The following is a 20,792-nucleotide window of genomic DNA, read 5'->3' as shown; positions in this document are numbered from 1 at the left end:
TGTGAAGACTTACAGAAAACGTTTGACCTCTGTCATTGCCAACAAAGGGTATATAACAAAGTATTGAGATAAACTTTTGTTATTGACCAAATACTTATTTTCCACCATAATTTGCAAATAAATTCATTAAAAATCCTACAATGTGATTTTCTGGATTTTTTTTTTCTCATTTTGTCTGTCATAGTTGAAGTGTACCTATGATGAAAAGTACATGCCTCTCTCATCTTTTTAAGTGGGAGAACTTGCACAATTGGTGGCTGACTAAATACTTTTTTGCCCCACTGTATGTTAGTGTTGTTAAAGAGGTTGAAGGAGTACCGTTCTCTACACTCAGACTGCATGGGATCTCAAAGCTCTGTGCCACATCAGGACAGCTTGCTTTGGTCTTCCACGTGTTGGCGAACGTCACAGCGGTTCCTTCCACCAGTCCATTGATGGTTCTGAAGTCGTCAGCTTGGACGCTGTTAAAGTCTCCACAAAGACCTGGATAAGAGGTACAAAACATTACAACAGGTGGTTTGAACTAACATTGACTAAAGATGCAATGCATCAAGTATCATTAGTTTACTAATAATTGTTTCAGGTGAGGTTTGACCGAACCCCTCAAACAACTGGTATAGTGACACACGTTACATTAACAATAGTTTGATAACAAATCATCTTTTATAATAATAATGCATGAGATTTATATAGCGCTTTTCAAAGACCCAAAGACGCTCATCTTTCCACAAAGACGTTAAATGGACAGAGAGAAACATACCCTGGGTTTTGTCTTTGTGTGAACTGCTAGCTACGATGTAGACCTGCATTATAGGTGTTAGCTGCACCTCTAGACGGAGCCCATAAGAGGTATGCACAACGATGTAGAACGTAGAGGGCTGAAAGATCCTTACATCCGCTGTGGAAAATATACACAAGTTCTAGTCACAATCTGGTTTACCATGAACTTTTAGCTCCCACTTCCCCATTGTGGGATTCTTATGGGGTTACACGCTGCTAGACAAGGAAAGAAAGACGAAGAAAAGAGACAACTTCTGGTATAGTACGTACTGCATGGGAAGGGTCTCAAACATACGTTTATACTGATTAATGACTACAAACAATTAGACAGATTTCACATTTCTGTATCCCTCTTCTCAAGCAGCCATCAATCAGTCACTCACCCATGAAAAGCGGCAACTGAGAAAACATCTTGTTGACAAAGACCCTTCCACTGGCCTCGATGACGATCATCTGCAAGTGATCAAATTACAACTTGAATAAATGACACTCCCCTGGTGATAAGGAGTGTGGAACAGGGTTGGAGTCAATTCCAGTCAATTCAGAAAGTTAATCTAATTATTCCAAGTGTTCCTCACTGAAAAACAATGAAGAGCATTGGAATTGGAATTACAGTGGACTGCCTGAATTGACTGGAATTTAAATGTAATCTACTCCAACCCTGAAGTGATGATATGAGTCACTGGCAGCAGCAGAAGTCTCAACATTGAGCTTTTTTCCCCTGAACATACACAACATGGTTTGATGTTGATATATTTTAATACGATACTATCATGTGGGTGTGTCACTGCAGAAAGACTAACTTACCATGGACTCTGGAGTCACCAGGGTTACAGATCTTAGGCAGGTCTCAATGTCCGTCTTCCCACATTTCACTATGTCACCCAGGACTGTGAAAGCAGTCTCGTTGGTTTGCTGGGGACAATTGGTACAAGGTATGACAGTAAAGTTAAGGTATGACAGTAAGGTTAAGGTATGACAGTAAAGTTAAGGGAACACATATTTTGTAACACACTACTTACTACTTGCCTACTTTTGGTTCTAGGGAACTACAGTTCCTTGAGGAAGTATTCACACCCCTTAACTTATTGCACATGTTGTTGTGTTACAGCCTGCATTTTAAATGGATTAAATATTGTTTTTCACCCAAAAATGACAAAGTGAAAACATGTTTTTAGAAACGTTTGATAATTTATTGAAAATGAAATACAGAAATATCTTATTTACATTAGTATTCACACCCCTGAGTCAATACATGTTAGAATCACCTTTGGCAGCGATTACAGCTGTGAGTGTTTCTGGGTAAGTTGCTAAGAGCTTTGCACACCTGGATTGTACAATATTTGCAATTTTAAATTTTTGTACTTTCTTCAAGTTCTGTCAAGTTGGATGTTGATCATTGATAGACAGCCATTTTCAAGTCTTGCCATAGATTTTAAAACCGATTTAAGTCAAAACTGTAACTTGGACACTCAGGAACATTCAATGTCATCTTGGGAAGCAACTCCAGTGTATATTTGGCCTTGTGTTTTAGGTTACCTTCCAGCTGAATGGTTAATTTGTCTCCCAGTGTCTGATGGAAAGCAGACTGAACCAGGTTTTCCTCTAGGATTGTTCCTGTGCTTAACTTCATTCCATTTATCTTTTATACTCAAAAACTTCCCAGTCCTTAATGATTACAAGCATACCCATAACATGATGCAGCCATAACATGGTACAGTCATCACTATGCTTGAAAATATGAAGAGTGGTACTCAGTAATGTGTTGTATTGTATTTGCCCCAAACATAACGCTTTGTATTCAGGACAAAAAGTTAATTGCTTTTCCACATTTTTTTGCAGTATTACTTTAGTGCCTTGTTGCAAACAGGATGCATCTTTTGGAATGTTTTAATTCTGTACAGGATTCCTTCTTTTCACTTGTCAATTAGGTTATTGTGGAGTAACTACAATGTTGTTGATCCATCCTCAATTTTTTCCTATCGGAGCCATTTAACTGTTTCAAAGTAACCTTTGGCTTCATGGTGAAATCCCTAAGTGGTTTCCTTCCTCTCCGGCAACTGAGTTAGGAAGGACACCTGTATCTTTGTAGTGACTGGGTGTATTGATACACCATCCAAAGTGTTATTCAATGTCTGCTCTTACCATCAATGTCTGATATTGTGTGTAGACCGACCTTTTTTCGCAATTTAATACACTTTGAATTCCGGCTGTTACACAACAAAATGTGAAAAATTTAAGGGGTGTGAATACCTTCTGAAGGCACTATATATTATGGTTCAACTTGATTGAAAAGTATTTATGAGATTAATATGGATAGTGATAGCAATGGTATGTATAAGCACCTCCGATGCAAGTGGCTGCCAGCTGTCGGCCGCAATCTATGCCGGATGTGGCACGTTCGTGGGCCAGTACATGTTCGCTAGCGAGTTAGGAGTTAAATCTACTAAACATACAGTATGCGTCAGCATGGAGTCATATTAGTGCCAAATGACATGGAATCTGAATTGAATCACTTTGAATTTGTATGAAGAAATCACATTTTTATTCAATACTTCTGTTGGCACTAATATCACTCCAGACAGTAGGTTAGATCCCTACCTTGGACAGGACATATGAGCAGTCTCCATACAGTAGGTTAGATCCCTACCTTGGACAGGACATATGAGCAGTCTCCATACAGTAGGTTAGATCCCTACCTTGGACAGGACATATGAGCAGTCTCCATACAGTAGGTTAGATCCCTACCTAGGACAGGACATATGAGCAGTCTCCATACAGTAGGTTAGATCCCTACCTTGGACAGGACATATGAGCAGTCTCCATACAGTAGGTTAGATCCCTACCTAGGACAGGACATATGAGCAGTCTCCATACAGTAGGTTAGATCCCTACCTTGGACAGGACATATGAGCAGTCTCCATACAGTAGGTTAGATCCCTACCTTGGACAGGACATATGAGCAGTCTCCATACAGTAGGTTAGATCCCTACCTAGGACAGGACATATGAGCAGTCTCCATACAGTAGGTTAGATCCCTACCTTGGACAGGACATAGGAGCAGTCTCCATACAGTAGGTTAGATCCCTACCTTGGACAGGACATATGAGCAGTCGCCATACAGTAGGTTAGATCCCTACCTTGGACAGGACATATGAGCAGTCTCCATACAGTAGTTTAGATCCCTACCTTGGACAGGACATATGAGCAGTCTCCATACAGTAGGTTAGATCCCTACCTTGGACAGGACATATGAGCAGTCTCCATACAGTAGGTTAGATCCCTACCTAGGACAGGACATATGAGCAGTCTCCATACAGTAGGTTAGATCCCTACCTTGGACAGGACATATGAGCAGTCTCCATGGAAGGTGTAGGCTTTCCCATCGTAGGTGGTGATGTGGGAACCTCCCACTATGGAGCAGGTAGCTGGGCAATCTAGGTCCATACAACTCCACTGGCCTTGGATACAGGTACTAACGGAGAGAGACAGTCAGTTTAGCCTCAACACATCCGGCTCAACACACACAATATTTCAGTGTATATAAACGCAATGCAGCTCTTACCATTTATGGCATGTTCTTGAGAATGATTGTCCAGGCTGGTAAGATTGTCCGTTGTGGAGACAAGAGCATTGGTTCACAGCTACACAGCCAGTCTGAGTGATGTCATCAAATACGGTTCCTATGAGAAAGGCATTCAATACATTTAGCCAGCTGATCCCATGAATTACATTCAATATATTACATTCAGTCAGCTGATCCCATGAATTACATTCAATACATTACATTCAGTCAGCTGATCCCATGAATTACATTCAATACATTCAGTCACCTGATCCCATGAATTACATTCAATACATTCAGTCACCTGATCCCATGAATTACATTCAATACATTCAGTCACCTGATCCCATGAATTACATTCAATACATTACATTCAGTCAGCTGATCCCATGAATTACATTCAATACATTACATTCAGTCAGCTGATCCCATGAATTACATTCAATACATCACATTCAGTCAGCTGATCCCATGAATTACATTCAATACATTTAGTCAGCTGATCCCATGAATTACATTCAATACAATACATTTAGTCAGCTGATCCCATGAATTACATTCAATACATTACATTCAGTCAGCTGATCCAATGAATTACATTCAATACATTACATTTAGTCAGCTGATCCCATGAATTAGATTCAATACATTACATTTAGTCAGCTGATCCCATGAATTACATTCAATACATTACATTTAGTCAGCTGATCCCATGACTTACATTCAATACATTACATTCAGTCAGCTGATCCCATGAATTACATTCAATACATTACATTCAGTCAGCTGATCCCATGACTTACATTCAATACATTACATTTAGGTCACCTGGTTCCATAATGACTTTCAATACATTTAGTCAGCTGATCCCATAAATTACATTCAATTAATTTAGTCCTTCCTTATCTCATAAAATACATTGATCCATGTAGTTCAGTATCTTAACCACTACGGTACATCTGTTGCAGAACTTTTGTCAAATAACCAAATCTCCCGTCCTACAGTAAGGCTACTCTTCCAATCTATTTAACCTTTAACCTTTTCCTGGTTTAAATAGCCACATCACCAATATTAGGGTTTTATACAGTCTTCCTGGTTTAAATAGCCACATCACCAATATTAGGGTTTTATACAGTCTTCCTGGTTTAAATAGCCACATCACCAATATTAGGGTTTTATACAGTCTTCCTGGTTTAAAATCCAGGGATGTGGACTCCAGTCATGTTGCAACTTGAGACTTGACAAAAAGTAAAACACTTTCCATGACACTTCGACTTGAGCATCTATGACTCGTGATTTAACTTGGACTTGAGCATCTATGACTCGTGATTTAACTTGGATTTGAGCTGTATGACTCGATGTGTCATCTTGCTCATGTAAACCTATCTGGTATTTGAGCTGTATGACTCGATTTGTCATCTTGTGCATGTAAACCTATCTGGTATTTGAGCTGTATGACTCGATTTGTCATCTTGCGCATGTAAACCTATCTGGTATTTTAAATCAGAGTCCAGCAGGTTCTGTGCGTTTTGTTCGGTGTCTTGACCAATCAGATTCACGGAAATCACAGGTTGCGCACGGCGGGCGCAAATCACATAATCTATCAAAACGCTCTCTGCTCCACTTTCCTCCGGGATGTATTTAGCAAACATGATAACACATCACTCCCGACATACCCAAGCAAGAACTCTTCACGGAAATGTTTCAGCAGCCTACACTTAAACTGTATGGGAAGAAAACTAGAGGATTTCTCAGTCTGACTATGTTACTGATAACAACCGCAGCCTGGAGCTGTATAGTCTACAGCCAATGGCCCTCTGGCCCTCTGGCCCTCTGGCCCGGGTAAACCACATGGTAATGTAGTGTGCCCTGTCCCCTCTGGCCCTCTGGCCAGGGTAAACCACGTGGTAATGTAGTGTGCCCTGTCCCCTCTGGCCCTCTGGCCAGGGTAAACCACGTGGTAATGTTGTGTGCCCTGTCCCTCTGGCCCTCTGGCCAGGGTAAACCACATGGTAATGTAGTGTGCCCTGTCCCCTCTGGCCCTCTGGCCAGGATAAACCACATGGTAATGTAGTGTGCCCTGTCCCTCTGGCCCTCTGGCCAGGGTAAACCACATGGTAATGTAGTGTGCCCTGTCCCTCTGGCCCTCTGGCCAGGGTAAACCACATGGTAATGTAGTGTGCCCTGTCCCCTCTGGCCCTCTGGCCAGGGTAAACCACATGGTAATGTAGTGTGCCCTGTCCCTCTGTCCCTCTGGCCAGGGTAAACCATGTGGTAATGTAGTGTGCTCTGTCCCTCTGTCCCTCTGGCCAGGGTAAACCATGTGGTAATGTAGTGTGCTCTGTCCCCTCTGGCCCTCTGGCCAGGGTAAACCACATGGTAATGTAGTGTGCCCTGTCCCTCTGGCCCTCTGGCCAGGGTAAACCATGTGGTAATGTAGTGTGCCCTGTCCCCTCTGGCCCTCTGGCCAGGATAAACCATGTGGTAATGTAGTGTGCCCTGTCCCTCTGTCCCTCTGGCCAGGGTAAACCACATGGTAATGTAGTGTGCCCTGTCCCTCTGTCCCTCTGGCCAGGGTAAACCACATGGTAATGTAGTGTGCCCTGTCCCCACTGGCCCTCTGGCCAGGGTAAACCACATGGTAATGTAGTGTGCCCTGTCCCCTCTGGCCCTCTGGCCAGGGTAAACCATGTGGTAATGTTGTGTGCCCTGTCCCTCTGGCCAGGGTAAACCATGTGGTAATGTTGTGTGCCCTGTCCCTCTGGCCCTCTGGCCAGGGTAAACCACAGGGTAATGTTGTGTGCCCTGTCCCTCTGGCCCTCTGGCCAGGGTAAACCATGTGGTAATGTTGTGTGCCCTGTCCCTCTGGCCCTCTGGCCAGGGTAAACCATGTGGTAATGTTGTGTGCCCTGTCCCTCTGGCCAGGGTAAACCATGTGGTAATGTTGTGTGCTCTGTCCCTCTGGCCCTCTGGCCAGGGTAAACCATGTGGTAATGTTGTGTGCCCTGTCCCTCTGGCCAGGGTAAACCACGTGGTAATGTTGTGTGCTCTGGCCCTCTGGCCCTCTGGCCAGGGTAAACCATGTGGTAATGTTGTGTGCCCTGTCCCCTCTGGCCAGGGTAAACCACGTGGTAATGTTGTGTTCCCTGTCTCCTCTGGCCAGGGTAAACCATGTGGTAATGTAGTGTGCCCTGTCCCTCTGGCCCTCTGGCCAGGGTAAACCACATGGTAATGTAGTGTGCCCTGTCCCCTCTGGCCAGGGTAAACCACATGGTAATGTAGTGTGCCCTGTCCCTCTGGCCAGGGTAAACCACATGGTAATGTAGTGTGCCCTGTCCCCTCTGGCCAGGGTAAACCACATGGTAATGTAGTGTGCCCTGTCCCTCTGGCCCTCTGGCCAGGGTAAACCACATGGTAATGTAGTGTGCCCTGTCCCCTCTGGCCCTCTGGCCAGGGTAAACCACATGGTAATGTAGTGTGCCCTGTCCCTCTGGCCCTCTGGCCAGGGTAAACCACATGGTAATGTAGTGTGCCCTGTCCATCTGGCCAGGGTAAACCATGTGGTAATGCTGTGTTCCCTGTCCCTCTGGCCAGGGTAAACTATGTGGTAATGTAGTGTGCCCTGTCCCTCTGGCCCTCTGGCCAGGGTAAACCATGTGGTAATGTAGTGTGCCCTGTCCCCTCTGGCCAGGGTAAACCATGTGGTAATGTAGTGTGCCCTGTCCCCTCTGGCCAGGGCAAACCATGTGGTAATGTAGTGTGCCCTGTCCCCTCTGGCCAGGGTAAACCATGTGGTAATGTAGTGTGCCCTGTCCCCTCTGGCCCTCTGGCCAGGGTAAACCACATGGTAATGTAGTGTGCCCTGTCCCTCTGGCCCTCTGGCCAGGGTAAACCACATGGTAATGTAGTGTGCCCTGTCCATCTGGCCAGGGTAAACCATGTGGTAATGCTGTGTTCCCTGTCCCTCTGGCCCTCTGGCCAGGGTAAACTATGTGGTAATGTAGTGTGCCCTGTCCCTCTGGCCCTCTGGCCAGGGTAAACCATGTGGTAATGTAGTGTGCCCTGTCCCCTCTGGCCAGGGTAAACCATGTGGTAATGTAGTGTGCCCTGTCCCCTCTGGCCAGGGTAAACCACATGGTAATGTAGTGTTCCCTGTCCCTCTGGCCCTCTGGCCAGGGTAAACCACATGGTAATGTAGTGTGCCCTGTCCCCTCTGGCCCTCTGGCCAGGGTAAACCACGTGGTAATGTAGTGTTCCCTGTCCCCTCTGGCCAGGGTAAACCATGTGGTAATGTTGTGTTCCCTGTCTCCTCTGGCCCTCTGGCCAGGGTAAACCATGTGGTAATGTAGTGTGCCCTGTCCCCTCTGGCCAGGGTAAACCATGTGGTAATGTAGTGTGCCCTGTCCCCTCTGGCCAGGGTAAACCATGTGGTAATGTAGTGTGCCCTGTCCCCTCTGGCCAGGGTAAACCATGTGGTAATGTAGTGTGCCCTGTCCCCTCTGGCCAGGGTAAACCATGTGGTAATGTAGTGTGCCCTGTCCCCTCTGGCCAGGGTAAACCATGTGGTAATGTTGTGTGCCCTGTCCCCTCTGGCCCTCTGGCCAGGGTAAACCATGTGGTAATGTAGTGTGCCCTGTCCCTCTGGCCCTCTGGCCAGGGTAAACCACATGGTAATGTAGTGTGCCCTGTCCCTCTGACCCTCTGACCAGGGTAAACCACATGGTAATGTTGTGTGCTCTGGCCCTCTGGCCCTCTGGCCAGGGTAAACCACATGGTAATGTAGTGTGCCCTGTCCCTCTGACCCTCTGACCATTGTAAACCACATGGTAATGTTGTGTGCCCTGTCCCTCTGACCCTCTGGCCAGGGTAAACCACATGGTAATGTAGTGTGCCCTGTCCCTCTGACCCTCTGACCAGGGTAAACCACATGGTAATGTAGTGTGCCCTGTCCCCTCTGGCCAGGGTAAACCACGTGGTAATGTAGTGTGCCCTGTCCCCTCTGGCCCTCTGGCCAGGGTAAACCACATGGTAATGTAGTGTGCTCAGTCCTGCGAGGTCTGTTGTCCAATGGCTGTGGTTGTGTCTGTGTACAGGAAAGTTGTTTTAAAATATATTTCATATTAATTGCGAGGTTGCTTCAGTTTGACAGGGGTTTCATTCTCCCCAAGGCCAGGAGTTTTTCCAGAATTTAAAAACATGTGACCTGTTTAGAAAATATATACCTGTATACCTAGGCGGCAGATAGCCTATTGGTTAATAGCATTGGGCTAGTAGCTGAAAGGTCAATGGTTTGAATCCCTGACCTAATTAGGAGACAATTCTGTCAGTGTGCCTTTGAGCAAGGCTCTTACCCTAACTGTTCCTGTAAGTCGCTCTGGATAAGAGCATCTGCTAAAAATGTAAATCTGGTCCCTGGACCATCCCATCATTGCCCATATAAATACCTTTTCACAACTACTAATTAATCACTGTCAGACCCTATAGGGTCCTGAAAATAGTTACACAGCTGACATATGATGTTGTACTCAGCTACTTTAAAATAGTTACATAGCTGACATATGATGTTGTATTCAGCTACTTTAAAATAGTTACACAGCTGACATATGATGTTGTACTCAGCTACTTTAAAATAGTTACATAGCTGACATATGATGTTGTATTCAGCTACTTTAAAATAGTTACACAGCTGACATATGATGTTGTATTCAGCTACTTTAAAATAGTTACACAGCTGACATATAATGTTGTATTCAGCTACTTTAAAATAGTTACACAGCTGACATATGATGTTGTATTCAGCTACTTTAAAATAGTTACACAGCTGACATATGATGTTGTACTCAGCTACTTTAAAATAGTTACATAGCTGACATATGATGTTGTATTCAGCTACTTTAAAATAGTTACACAGCTGACATATGATGTTGTATTCAGCTACTTTAAAATAGTTACATAGCTGACATATGATGTTGTACTCAGCTACTTTAAAATAGTTACATAGGTACATATAATGTTGTATTCAGCTACTTTAAAATAGCTACATAGCTGACATATGATGTTGTACTCAGCTACTTTAAAATAGTTACATAGGTACATATGATGTTGTACTCAGCTACTTTAAAATAGTTACATAGCTGACATATGATGTTGTACTCAGCTACTTTAAAATAGTTACATAGGTACATATGATGTTGTACTCAGCTACTTTAAAATAGTTACACAGCTGACATATAATGTTGTGTTCAGCTACTTTAAAATAGTTACATAGGTACATATGATGTTGTACTCAGCTACTTTAAAATAGTTACATAGGTACATATGATGTTGTATTCAGTAAATGAGTGCATGTACCAGCAGGGCAGAAGCATCCGTCGGTGCAGTGTTCCTCACAATGCTGGTTCCTCTCTGGGTTGGAGCAGGTATCAGTGCAGGGACTACCACACTCCTGGTACTGCATGCTTAGAGGACACGTCTTCACTGCTCAACACAGACAAATAACCCTGGTCACAAATCTGTTTCTGAGTCTTCATTACTTCACATGTTCACGTATTCTTCTATTGACATCATTGCAAGACTAAGTGAAAATGTGGATTTGTTTTCAGTCACATACATGTAAATACTAGCATGGCAAAGAAGAAGACACTATCGATGACCTAAGGCAAAGCATTATTGCATGTCAAAAGTGTTTACTTTGAGTTACAACAAAACTCTGGCTGAGGATTGTTTTTGTACCTACATCCAACCTACCAACAGAGCAATACAAACAAACCATCCAAAATAAAAACATAAAGGATATGCAAAACAGTGATGCAAAAAAGATTCCCTTACAGCAGAAGTGGTCGGTCTTCCACTCTTGGGGTTTCCCCCCTGCGTGAGCACACTGGCGGGAGTACTCTGACATGGTGGGGCAGGCGCAGCTGGCACTGCTGCTGCTGTTGCCACAGTGACACATGTCTTCTGCACAGGCCTTGATGAAGGAGTCTGTGGCAATCAGGTCCTTACAGCTACTGAAGGCAAGACTGGTGAGAAGCTGCTCACAAAGTTTGGTCTGAATGGATGAAGAAGAAGAAGAATTACTAGAGGCAACAGAGGGATTGATTCTCTGATCCACCTCTACGCAGACGACACCATTCTGGTATAGAGTCTTAGTAAGGTAGGGGGTTATAGAGTCTTAGTAAGGTAGGGGGTTATAGAGTCTTAGTAAGGTAGGGGGTTATAGAGTCTTAGTAAGGTAGGGGGTTATAGAGTCTTAGTAAGGTAGGGGGATATAGAGTCTTAGTAAGGTATATCAGAGGGTTATAGAGTCTTAGTAAGGTAGGGGGATATAGAGTCTTAGTAAGGTATATCAGAGGGATATAGAGTCTTAGTAAGGTAGGGGGTTATAGAGTCTTAGTAAGGTAGGGGGTTATAGAGTCTTAGTAAGGTAGGGGGTTATAGAGTCTTAGTAAGGTAGGGGGTTATAGAGTCTTAGTAAGGTAGGGGGTTATAGAGTCTTAGTAAGGTAGGGGGTTATAGAGTCTTAGTAAGGTAGGGGGTTATAGAGTCTTAGTAAGGTAGGGGGTTATAGAGTCTTAGTAAGGTAGGGGGTTATAGAGTCTTAGTAAGGTAGGGGGTTATAGAGTCTTAGTAAGGTAGGGGGTTATAGAGTCTTAGTAAGGTAGGGGGTTATAGAGTCTTAGTAAGGTAGGGGGTTATAGAGTCTTAGTAAGGTAGGGGGTTATAGAGTCTTAGTAAGGTAGGGGGTTATAGAGTCTTAGTAAGGTAGGGGGTTATAGAGTCTTAGTAAGGTAGGGGGTTATAGAGTCTTAGTAAGGTAGGGGGTTATAGAGTCTTAGTAAGGTAGGGGGTTATAGAGTCTTAGTAAGGTAGGGGGTTATAGAGTCTTAGTAAGGTAGGGGGTTATAGAGTCTTAGTAAGGTAGGGGGTTATAGAGTCTTAGTAAGGTAGGGGGTTATAGAGTCTTAGTAAGGTAGGGGGTTATAGAGTCTTAGTAAGGTAGGGGGTTATAGAGTCTTAGTAAGGTAGGGGGTTATAGAGTCTTAGTAAGGTAGGGGGTTATAGAGTCTTAGTAAGGTAGGGGGTTATAGAGTCTTAGTAAGGTAGGGGGTTATAGAGTCTTAGTAAGGTAGGGGGTTATAGAGTCTTAGTAAGGTAGGGGGTTATAGAGTCTTAGTAAGGTAGGGGGTTATAGAGTCTTAGTAAGGTAGGGGGTTATAGAGTCTTAGTAAGGTAGGGGGTTATAGAGTCTTAGTAAGGTAGGGGGTTATAGAGTCTTAGTAAGGTAGGGGGTTATAGAGTCTTAGTAAGGTAGGGGGTTATAGAGTCTTAGTAAGGTAGGGGTTGATCAAATGTCAGCCATGATGATGTTGATATTGAGATTTTAAACTAACAATCATGTTTAAATGTAATGAATAAGAAATGTTAAATGTTCAGCTCTAGACTTGTAAGTACCTGGTCTTCACACTGCTCAGTGTGAGCAGGGATTTCTGTACAAGTCTCTGTTGGGCCATTCATCTTCCAATTATCTCCATAGTCGATTGTCTTCAGATAATCACCTGTGGATGAATAAACCGTTTCGTTTTACCAGTTTATTTCCCCTTACAAACAGTCTCTGTCATCATGTGTTTTGTGTTTTTGTTAACCCTTTCATATAATGGTACCTAGAAATATACTTTATAACCCCTTCCTAACCCATAGATTGAACCCACACATTCATAAACAGAACAGGAGCGTAATCCGCCCCTCTAAGACATTTGGTGGGTTTGTTTACCATTCCTAATGAACTCGTTCTGGACTCCGTTGAAGTCTCCACACAGCCCACAAGTCTGATTCTGGAACTTTGAGTCCAGCTCCACCTATAAAACCAATGGAAGATGACTGAGGGTTAATGCATTGCAAGCTAGCTGTTGAAGTGCCTACAGCAGTTCATATATACACTGCTCAAAAAAATTAAGGGAACACTTAAACAACACAATGTAACTCCAAGTCAATCACACTTCTGTGAAATCAAACTGTCCACTTAGGAAGCAACACTGATTGACAATAAATTTCACATGCTGTTGTGCAAATGGAATAGACAAAAGGTGGAAATTAAAGGCAATTAGCAAGACACCCTCAATAAAGGAGTGATTCTGCAGGTGGTGACCACAGACCACTTCTCAGTTCCTATGCTTCCTGGCTGATGTTTTGGTCACTTTTGAATGCTGGCGGTGCTCTCACTCTAGTGGTAGCATGAGACGGAGTCTACAACCCACACAAGTGGCTCAGGTAGTGCAGCTCATCCAGGATGGCACATCAATGCGAGCTGTGGCAAGAAGGTTTGCTGTGTCTGTCAGCGTAGTGTCCAGAGCATGGAGGCGCTACCAGGAGACAGGCCAGTACATCAGGAGACGTGGAGGAGGCCGTAGGAGGGCAACAACCCAGCAACAGGACCGCTACCTCCGCCTTTGAGCAGGAGGAGCACTGCCAGAGCCCTGCAAAATGACCTCCAGCAGGCCACAAATGTGCATGTGTCTGCTCAAACGGTCAGAAACAGACTCCATGAGGGTGGTATGAGGGCCCGACGTCCACAGGTGGGGGTTGTGCTTACAGCCCAACACCGTGCAGGACGTTTGGCATTTGCCAGAGAACACCAAGATTGGCAAATTCGCCACTGGCGCCCTGTGCTCTTCACAGATGAAAGCAGGTTCACACTGAGCACATGAGCACGTGACAGACGTGACAGAGGCTGGAGACGCCGTGGAGAACGTTCTGCTGCCTGCAACATCCTCCAGCATGACCGGTTTGGCGGTGGGTCAGTCATGGTGTGGGGTGGCATTTCTTTGTGGGGCCGCACAGCCCTCCATGTGCTCGCCAGAGGTAGCCTGACTGCCATTAGGTACCGAGATGAGATCCTCAGAGCCCTTGTGAGACCATATGCTGACACATGCATATTTGTGGCCTGCTGGAGATATATGCTGGTCCGTTTGCTTTGCAAATTAGTTCAAGTCTGAGGTTATGATGTTTGAGTACACTGGGATTATTTATGTACACACGAAGGGGAACGATGATACATACAGTATTTACACACTACAATGTCAATAGATACGGAGACAATATTGTGTCTTCTGATCTAATGACACTCTGGAACTTTGAGTCCAGCTCCAACTATAAAACCAATGGAAGATGACTGAGGGTTAATGCATTGCAAGCTAGCTGTTGAAGTGCCTACAGCAGTTCATATATACATACATTTCACATACAGCTAGCTGTACATGCACCTACAGCAGTTCATATATATGTACATTTCACATACAGCTAGCTGGCCATGCACATCCAGCAGTTCATATGTACTGACATTTCACAGGCTTCAACTGTTCTAGCCTGGGTACCAGTCTGTTTATGCTAACATTCCACTCCTTGTTCTTGCCTGGGTACCAGTGTGTTTATGCTAACATTCCACTCATTGTTCTAGCCTGGGTACCAGTCTGTTTATGCTAATATTCCACTCCTTGTTCTAGCCTGGGTACCAGTCTGTTTATGCCAGTGGTTCTTAACCTGGGTTCGATCGAACCCCAGGGGTTCGGTGAGTCAGTCTCAGGGGTTCGGCGGAGGTCAAGACACACATCCGACTCATATGATTCGTGATGACACGCCCCGCTTGGCCATCATTGGCTGCAGGTGATCACGCTACATCGCTTGGCCTATCTGTGCTGCAGGGAATTTGGTGCGCTCAGTAGTCGACTTGTGATGGTACGTCTTGTGATTTCTTTCTTAATATTTTAATCCCTTCATACTTACTATGTCGAGCAAAAAAAGAAAGTGGTCGGACGAATATGTACAAGTATAACGGAACGTGATGGGAGTCAGCGTCCTAACTGCATGATTTGCAATGCCAAGTTGAGCAATTCTAGTCTAGCACCGGCAAAACTAAGAGAACACTTCCTTAAGCTGCATGGAGATGGAAAATACAAGAACACAACGCTCGCTGAATTCAAGGTGAAGAGAGCCACATTCGATGAAAAGGCTACTCTGCCTGTTCTCGGCTTTGTACCCATCAACAAACCGATCCTCACAGCATCGTACGAAGTTGCTTACCTGATCGCAAAGCAGGGCAAACTACACACCATTGGTGAAACACTCATAAAACCAGCTGTGTTGAAGATGGCGAATATCATGCTGGGAAAAGAGGCTGAAGTTAAGTTATCCCAAATTCTTCTTTCAAATGACACCATCAGCGACAGAATAGAGGACATGAGCAAAGACATCTTGGCTCAAGTAGTTGCAGATCTGATTTCAAGCCCGGCAAAATTCAGCCTTCAACTCGACGAGACCACATACGTTGCCAATCTAAGCCAGCTTGATGTATTCGTGCGCTATGTGAAAGACGACGTGATAAAGGAAGATTTTTTATTTTGTAAGCCTCTTACAACAACAACTAAGGCAGCCGATGTGAAGAAACTTGTGGATGACTTCTTCAAAGACAACAATCTTTCGTGGGATATGGTTTCTGCAGTTTGTTGAGACAGAGCTCCAGTCATGCTGGGAAGAAAGTCTGGTTTTGGTGCGCTAGTGAAAGCCGATGCACGCATATGCGTTGGCAACAAAAAACCTTGCCTCCAAAACTGGCAGAAGTATTAAAAATTGTAGTGGAATGGGTGAACTATGTGCGAACTAGTGCTCTGAGGCACCGCATCTTCAGTGAGCTGTGTAAAGAAATGGGCTCTGAATTCGAGGTACTTCTGTACCATTCTAACGTTCGGTGGTTATCCCGGGGACAGGTGCTGAATCGTGTTTTTGCCGTGCGTGTGGAATTAGCCCTGTTTTTGGAAGAGCACCAACATTGTCATGCAGATTGCTTCAAAAATTCTGAGTTCATTCTCATTTTAGTGTACATGGCTGATATCTTCGCAGCTCTCAATCATCTCAATCAAAAGATGCAGGGCGGTGGAGTCAACATCATCGAAGAGGAGGAAAACCTGAAGGCTTTTCAAAAAAAGCTACCGTTATTGAAACGTCGAACAGAGAACGATAACTTCGCAAACTTTCCCCTGCTGGACGACTGTGTAAGTAAGATCGAAGATGTATCTGGAATTGGAGACATTTCTGTACCCGCGGAACTGAAGCAAGCAATTGCCATGCACTTAGATGAGCTTGCAAAGTCTCTCGACGGATTCTTCCCTACAAGAGAGTCATATCCAGCATGGGTGAGACAGCCGTTCACGTTTAGTGTTGAGACAACAGATGTCAATGATGAATACCTCGATGAAATCATTGAAATTCAGCAGAGCCAGGTTCAACAGCAACTCTTCAGAACAACAACGCTTTCAACGTTTTGGTGTCAACAAATGTATGTTTTAATAATCAGGATTCTATTTTTTGTTGGTTTGTGTCGACCCGCGGTCTTCACAAAACTGGATCTCAGGTTATTAATACGGAGAAACAAATAGTTGGGAAGATTCATACAGTGAATGTATTTGGTATTGTTGTTCAGATCCTATCCATTTCATATCAGACCAGAATAAAACTACAGTGAAACAGGTTTCCTATTGTAGACATGATCCCTAATCCGCATAATTCACTTTAATGAATAACCACTTGGGTATACAGTACATTAAACATTAAACAATATTAGCAAAGTTCTGTGCACACTTTTGTATTTTTTTAGGTAGCCTAATGCTCTGTATTGACCCTATCTGTACATACCTAACCTGAAGTACAGTGCCTGTTTTGTGCTAACATCCCACTCCTTGTACTCAGTGTCATATGCCAAACACAGCTATATCAAATCAAATTATGTTGTTAAAACCTTTTAAACTCTCGTCATGTTGTTAAAACCTTTAAAACTCTCGTCATGTTGTTAAAACCTTTTAAACTCTCATCGTGTTGTTAAAACCTTTTAAACTCTCATCGTGTTGTTAAAACCTTTTAAACTCTCATCATGTTGTTAAAATCTTTTAAACTCTCATCGTGTTGTTTTCTATTTTCTTGCGTGCATTTAAAAAAATTAATAAAATGAAGCATCATATTTATTATGTTTTCGTCATTAAATTGAATGTGAGTTGTCTAAAAACTGGTCCGTCTGCTTTGCAAGTTATTTTCAGTCTGAGGTTATGATGTCTGAGTACACTGGGATTATTTATAAACACGAAGGGGAACGATGATACATACAGTATTTACTCAGTACAATGTCAATAGATATTGAGACAATATTGTGACTTCTGATCAAATCAAACTCTGTGAACTGATTAAACTAATAAGTTCTTCCATACTGTCCCCCCCAAATGGCACCCTATTTCCTACATAGGCCTATAGAAAAGTAGTGCACACAAAGTAGTGCACTATAAAGGGAATAGGGTGCCATTTAGGACAACCCTTTTCTGAGTTTTTTCACTGAAGCCTAGATGATGAAAAGGGTTGTTGGAGGAAGTAGATTGGCCCACATCCTTGATTGGAGCAAAGCCTATTGTAATGTCACTTCACCTGCCATTCTGTGGCCATACTAAAAAGACCACAACTGTTGGAATGATCGTTAGACTGATAAAATCTACTTTTAATGTAAGAATGTTGTATGTAACCGTGCAGAAATATAACCCAGGAGGTAGATTGATGATTGGGCTGCCCTGTCCCATTAGAGGTTAACACTCTGTTCCCACTCTTATCCCAACAGTTCCTCTAACACTGATGTTCCCACTCTTATCCCAACAGTTCCTCTAACACTGATGTTCCCACTCTTATCCCAACAGTTCCTCTAACACTGATGTTCCCACTCTTATCCCAACAGTTCCACTAACACTGATGTTCCCACTCTTATCCCAACAGTTCCTCTAACACTGATGTTCCCACTCTTATCCCAACAGTTCCTCTAACACTGATGTTCCCACTCTTATCCCAACAGTTCCACTAACACTGATGTTCCCACTCTTATCCCAACAGTTCCTCTAACACTGATGTTCCCACTCTTATCCCAACAGTTCCTCTAACACTGATGTTCCCACTCTTATCCCAACAGTTCCTCTAACACTGATGTTCCCACTCTTATCCCAACAGTTCCTCTAACACTGATGTTCCCACTCTTATCCCAACAGTTCCTCTAACACTGATGTTCCCACTCTTATCACAACAGTTCCTCTAACACTGATGTTCCCACTCTTATCCCAACAGTTCCTCTAACACTGATGTTCCCACTCTTATCCCAACAGTTCCTCTAACACTGATGTTCCCACTCTTATCCCAACAGTTCCACTAACACTGATGTTCCCTACAGTCACTAGCAAACTACAGACCATTTTCATCAGGACCAGAATATTGCAGCAAAGCATCACATTTACATTTGACATTTAGCAGATACTCTCATCCAGAGTGATTTACAATCAGTGTATTGAACCAAAGCAGCTGAAACAACCACATATCACTGTAGTGTAACAGAAGACGTATGGAAATGAGTCAGCATACTGAACACATACCCAAAAGGAGTCATCTTCATTCCACATGACGACTAACCCCAGCTTGGCTGTGATCTTCACATAGGAAACGGTCCTCTCAATGAAGACGTTAAACTGACCAAACGGTATGGTGACCCTAGGGGGACAAAACAATAGTGTTCATCAGAGATGAGAGTCGGTATTCCAACAAGGGTCAAAATGGTCCTTTAAAGGCTTTTCTTTGTATTTTTCTTCCTCCCCTGTTGAGAATGTACTAGGTAATAATGTCTGTATAGGATTTCATCAAATGGAATTTCAGCTTGGTAACTTTCATCTGTAAATGCACATCAACTAAACTTCAGAAAAATAGTTTTATCTCTGAATGCTTTTAGATCACTGATGAACTCACTGTTGCCCGTTGAAACTGACATTATGTAGATTATGTTAAAACAGAAAAAAGTTGATCTCAAGATAAGTTAAATGATGATGCAACACTGCATCCATTTTTTTTTACTTGTGAATTTTACCTCAAGTCTTTGCACAAAAGTAGCAAGTGAGGTGAAAAATAAAATACTTTCCTTTCTTTTTCCCCCTGCATTTGATAAATGCAATTGAACGAAACAAAAAAGATGGATCTCTGAATAAAATGAATCCCATTGGATGTAGTTGTGATAACGTAACATTAAGTGATAACAAACCCCGTATCATTTACTTCCTGTATTACTATTTATTTTACACATCTAAGAGCCAATGGTTTTACACATCTGAGATCCGTTGTTGACTAGACTGGGAACTCACTGTAATCCGTTGACGCTGACGTTACCGTTGGCCAGCTCCACGAAGGTTCCATCCAGCTTCAAAGAAACCTTAATAATAATAATAATAGTAGGACATTTTATTTGACAGACACCTTTCAGGACCCTCAAGGTCACCTTAAATTAAGATCATAGAGCAATAAAAACAATTCATCAATAGTGAAATTTAAAGCAATTCATCAATAGCGCAATTTAAAACTATTAATCAATAGTGCAATTTAAAAACAAAGAACTGATCAAAAAGGAATACCTTGGTGATTGTGGGCAGCCCATCTACCTCCCCGCGCTGCAACTGAATGTTAAAGGCCTCGTAGCCGCTGCTGCTCTTACACAACGACGACAGCACGTAGTTACAGGTGTAGGGCAGCTGGAAGAAGTCTCCATCGTAGGTTTTGTAGTGGTAGTTACCCCATGTGCTGCAGACCTGCCCGTTATGAGTGGGACTCACTCCTGCTGCATGGGGGAGAAATGTACAGTATAGTTGCACCATTCATGTCTGAATATAAGATGTATAATATAACAGTAGAGTAGAATATAGATATTTGAGTATTTGGTGACATATATTCAACAACACAAATTACCTGATAAGATTTGCAGTTTGGAATCATATAGACTCCCAATAGAAGTCATATCTGGAATCATAACTGGAAATAGACAGGGAACAAGTCTTATTTTGCTTCTAACCCAGCTCCTCTTTACTTCCTAAACTATGCTACATGGGTTATCCTAAGGTGATATTAAATTGTATTTCATATCTTGTCTTTTCTTACCAGTCTCAGAATGTGCAGCAGATAGTCCGAAGACGAGAGCGATCCACGGCTTCACCCATTGGAGTGCCATGATGGTTCTTCTAACGAGTCGTCCTGGTCCACCTGAACAGGTACTCTTCTTGTTCCTACTGATACCGTGAGGCACCAGGTGCCTGCTTTTAAACTACTACACTCCAAGGAAGTACCTTGATGATGCTGGGATAGTTGATTCTGTATCCAAGGAGGGGACTGATCAAACTTTAGGTGTTACCATTGTTCTGTTTGTCTGTCTGTCAGAGGTAGGATTACCTTTACTGTAATTGACATTGTGTAATGTATTAATTATAATAATCCCTAGGTAACTATCGATATTCCTGATATGTAGGGTACGTCCCAAAAGTGTTCCATATTCTCTGTACAATGAGTGTACAGAACAATAAGACTCCAGGTGAAAGCTATGATCCCTGATTGATGTCACCTG

General features: G+C 43.3%; 1 pseudogene; it reads right to left on the bottom strand.

Annotated features, from left to right (window-relative positions):
* Positions 1-20,402, bottom strand: part of LOC120065981 — a 42,687-nt pseudogene extending 22,285 nt beyond the window's left edge.
* Between the last annotated feature and the right edge of the window lie 390 nt (positions 20,403-20,792).

Source organism: Salvelinus namaycush, chromosome 21 (assembly GCF_016432855.1).
Source record: "Salvelinus namaycush isolate Seneca chromosome 21, SaNama_1.0, whole genome shotgun sequence".
Taxonomy (NCBI): Eukaryota; Metazoa; Chordata; class Actinopteri; order Salmoniformes; family Salmonidae; genus Salvelinus; species Salvelinus namaycush.
Note: the sequence above shows the minus strand (reverse complement) of the source record. Positions and strands in the feature narration are given on the sequence as shown.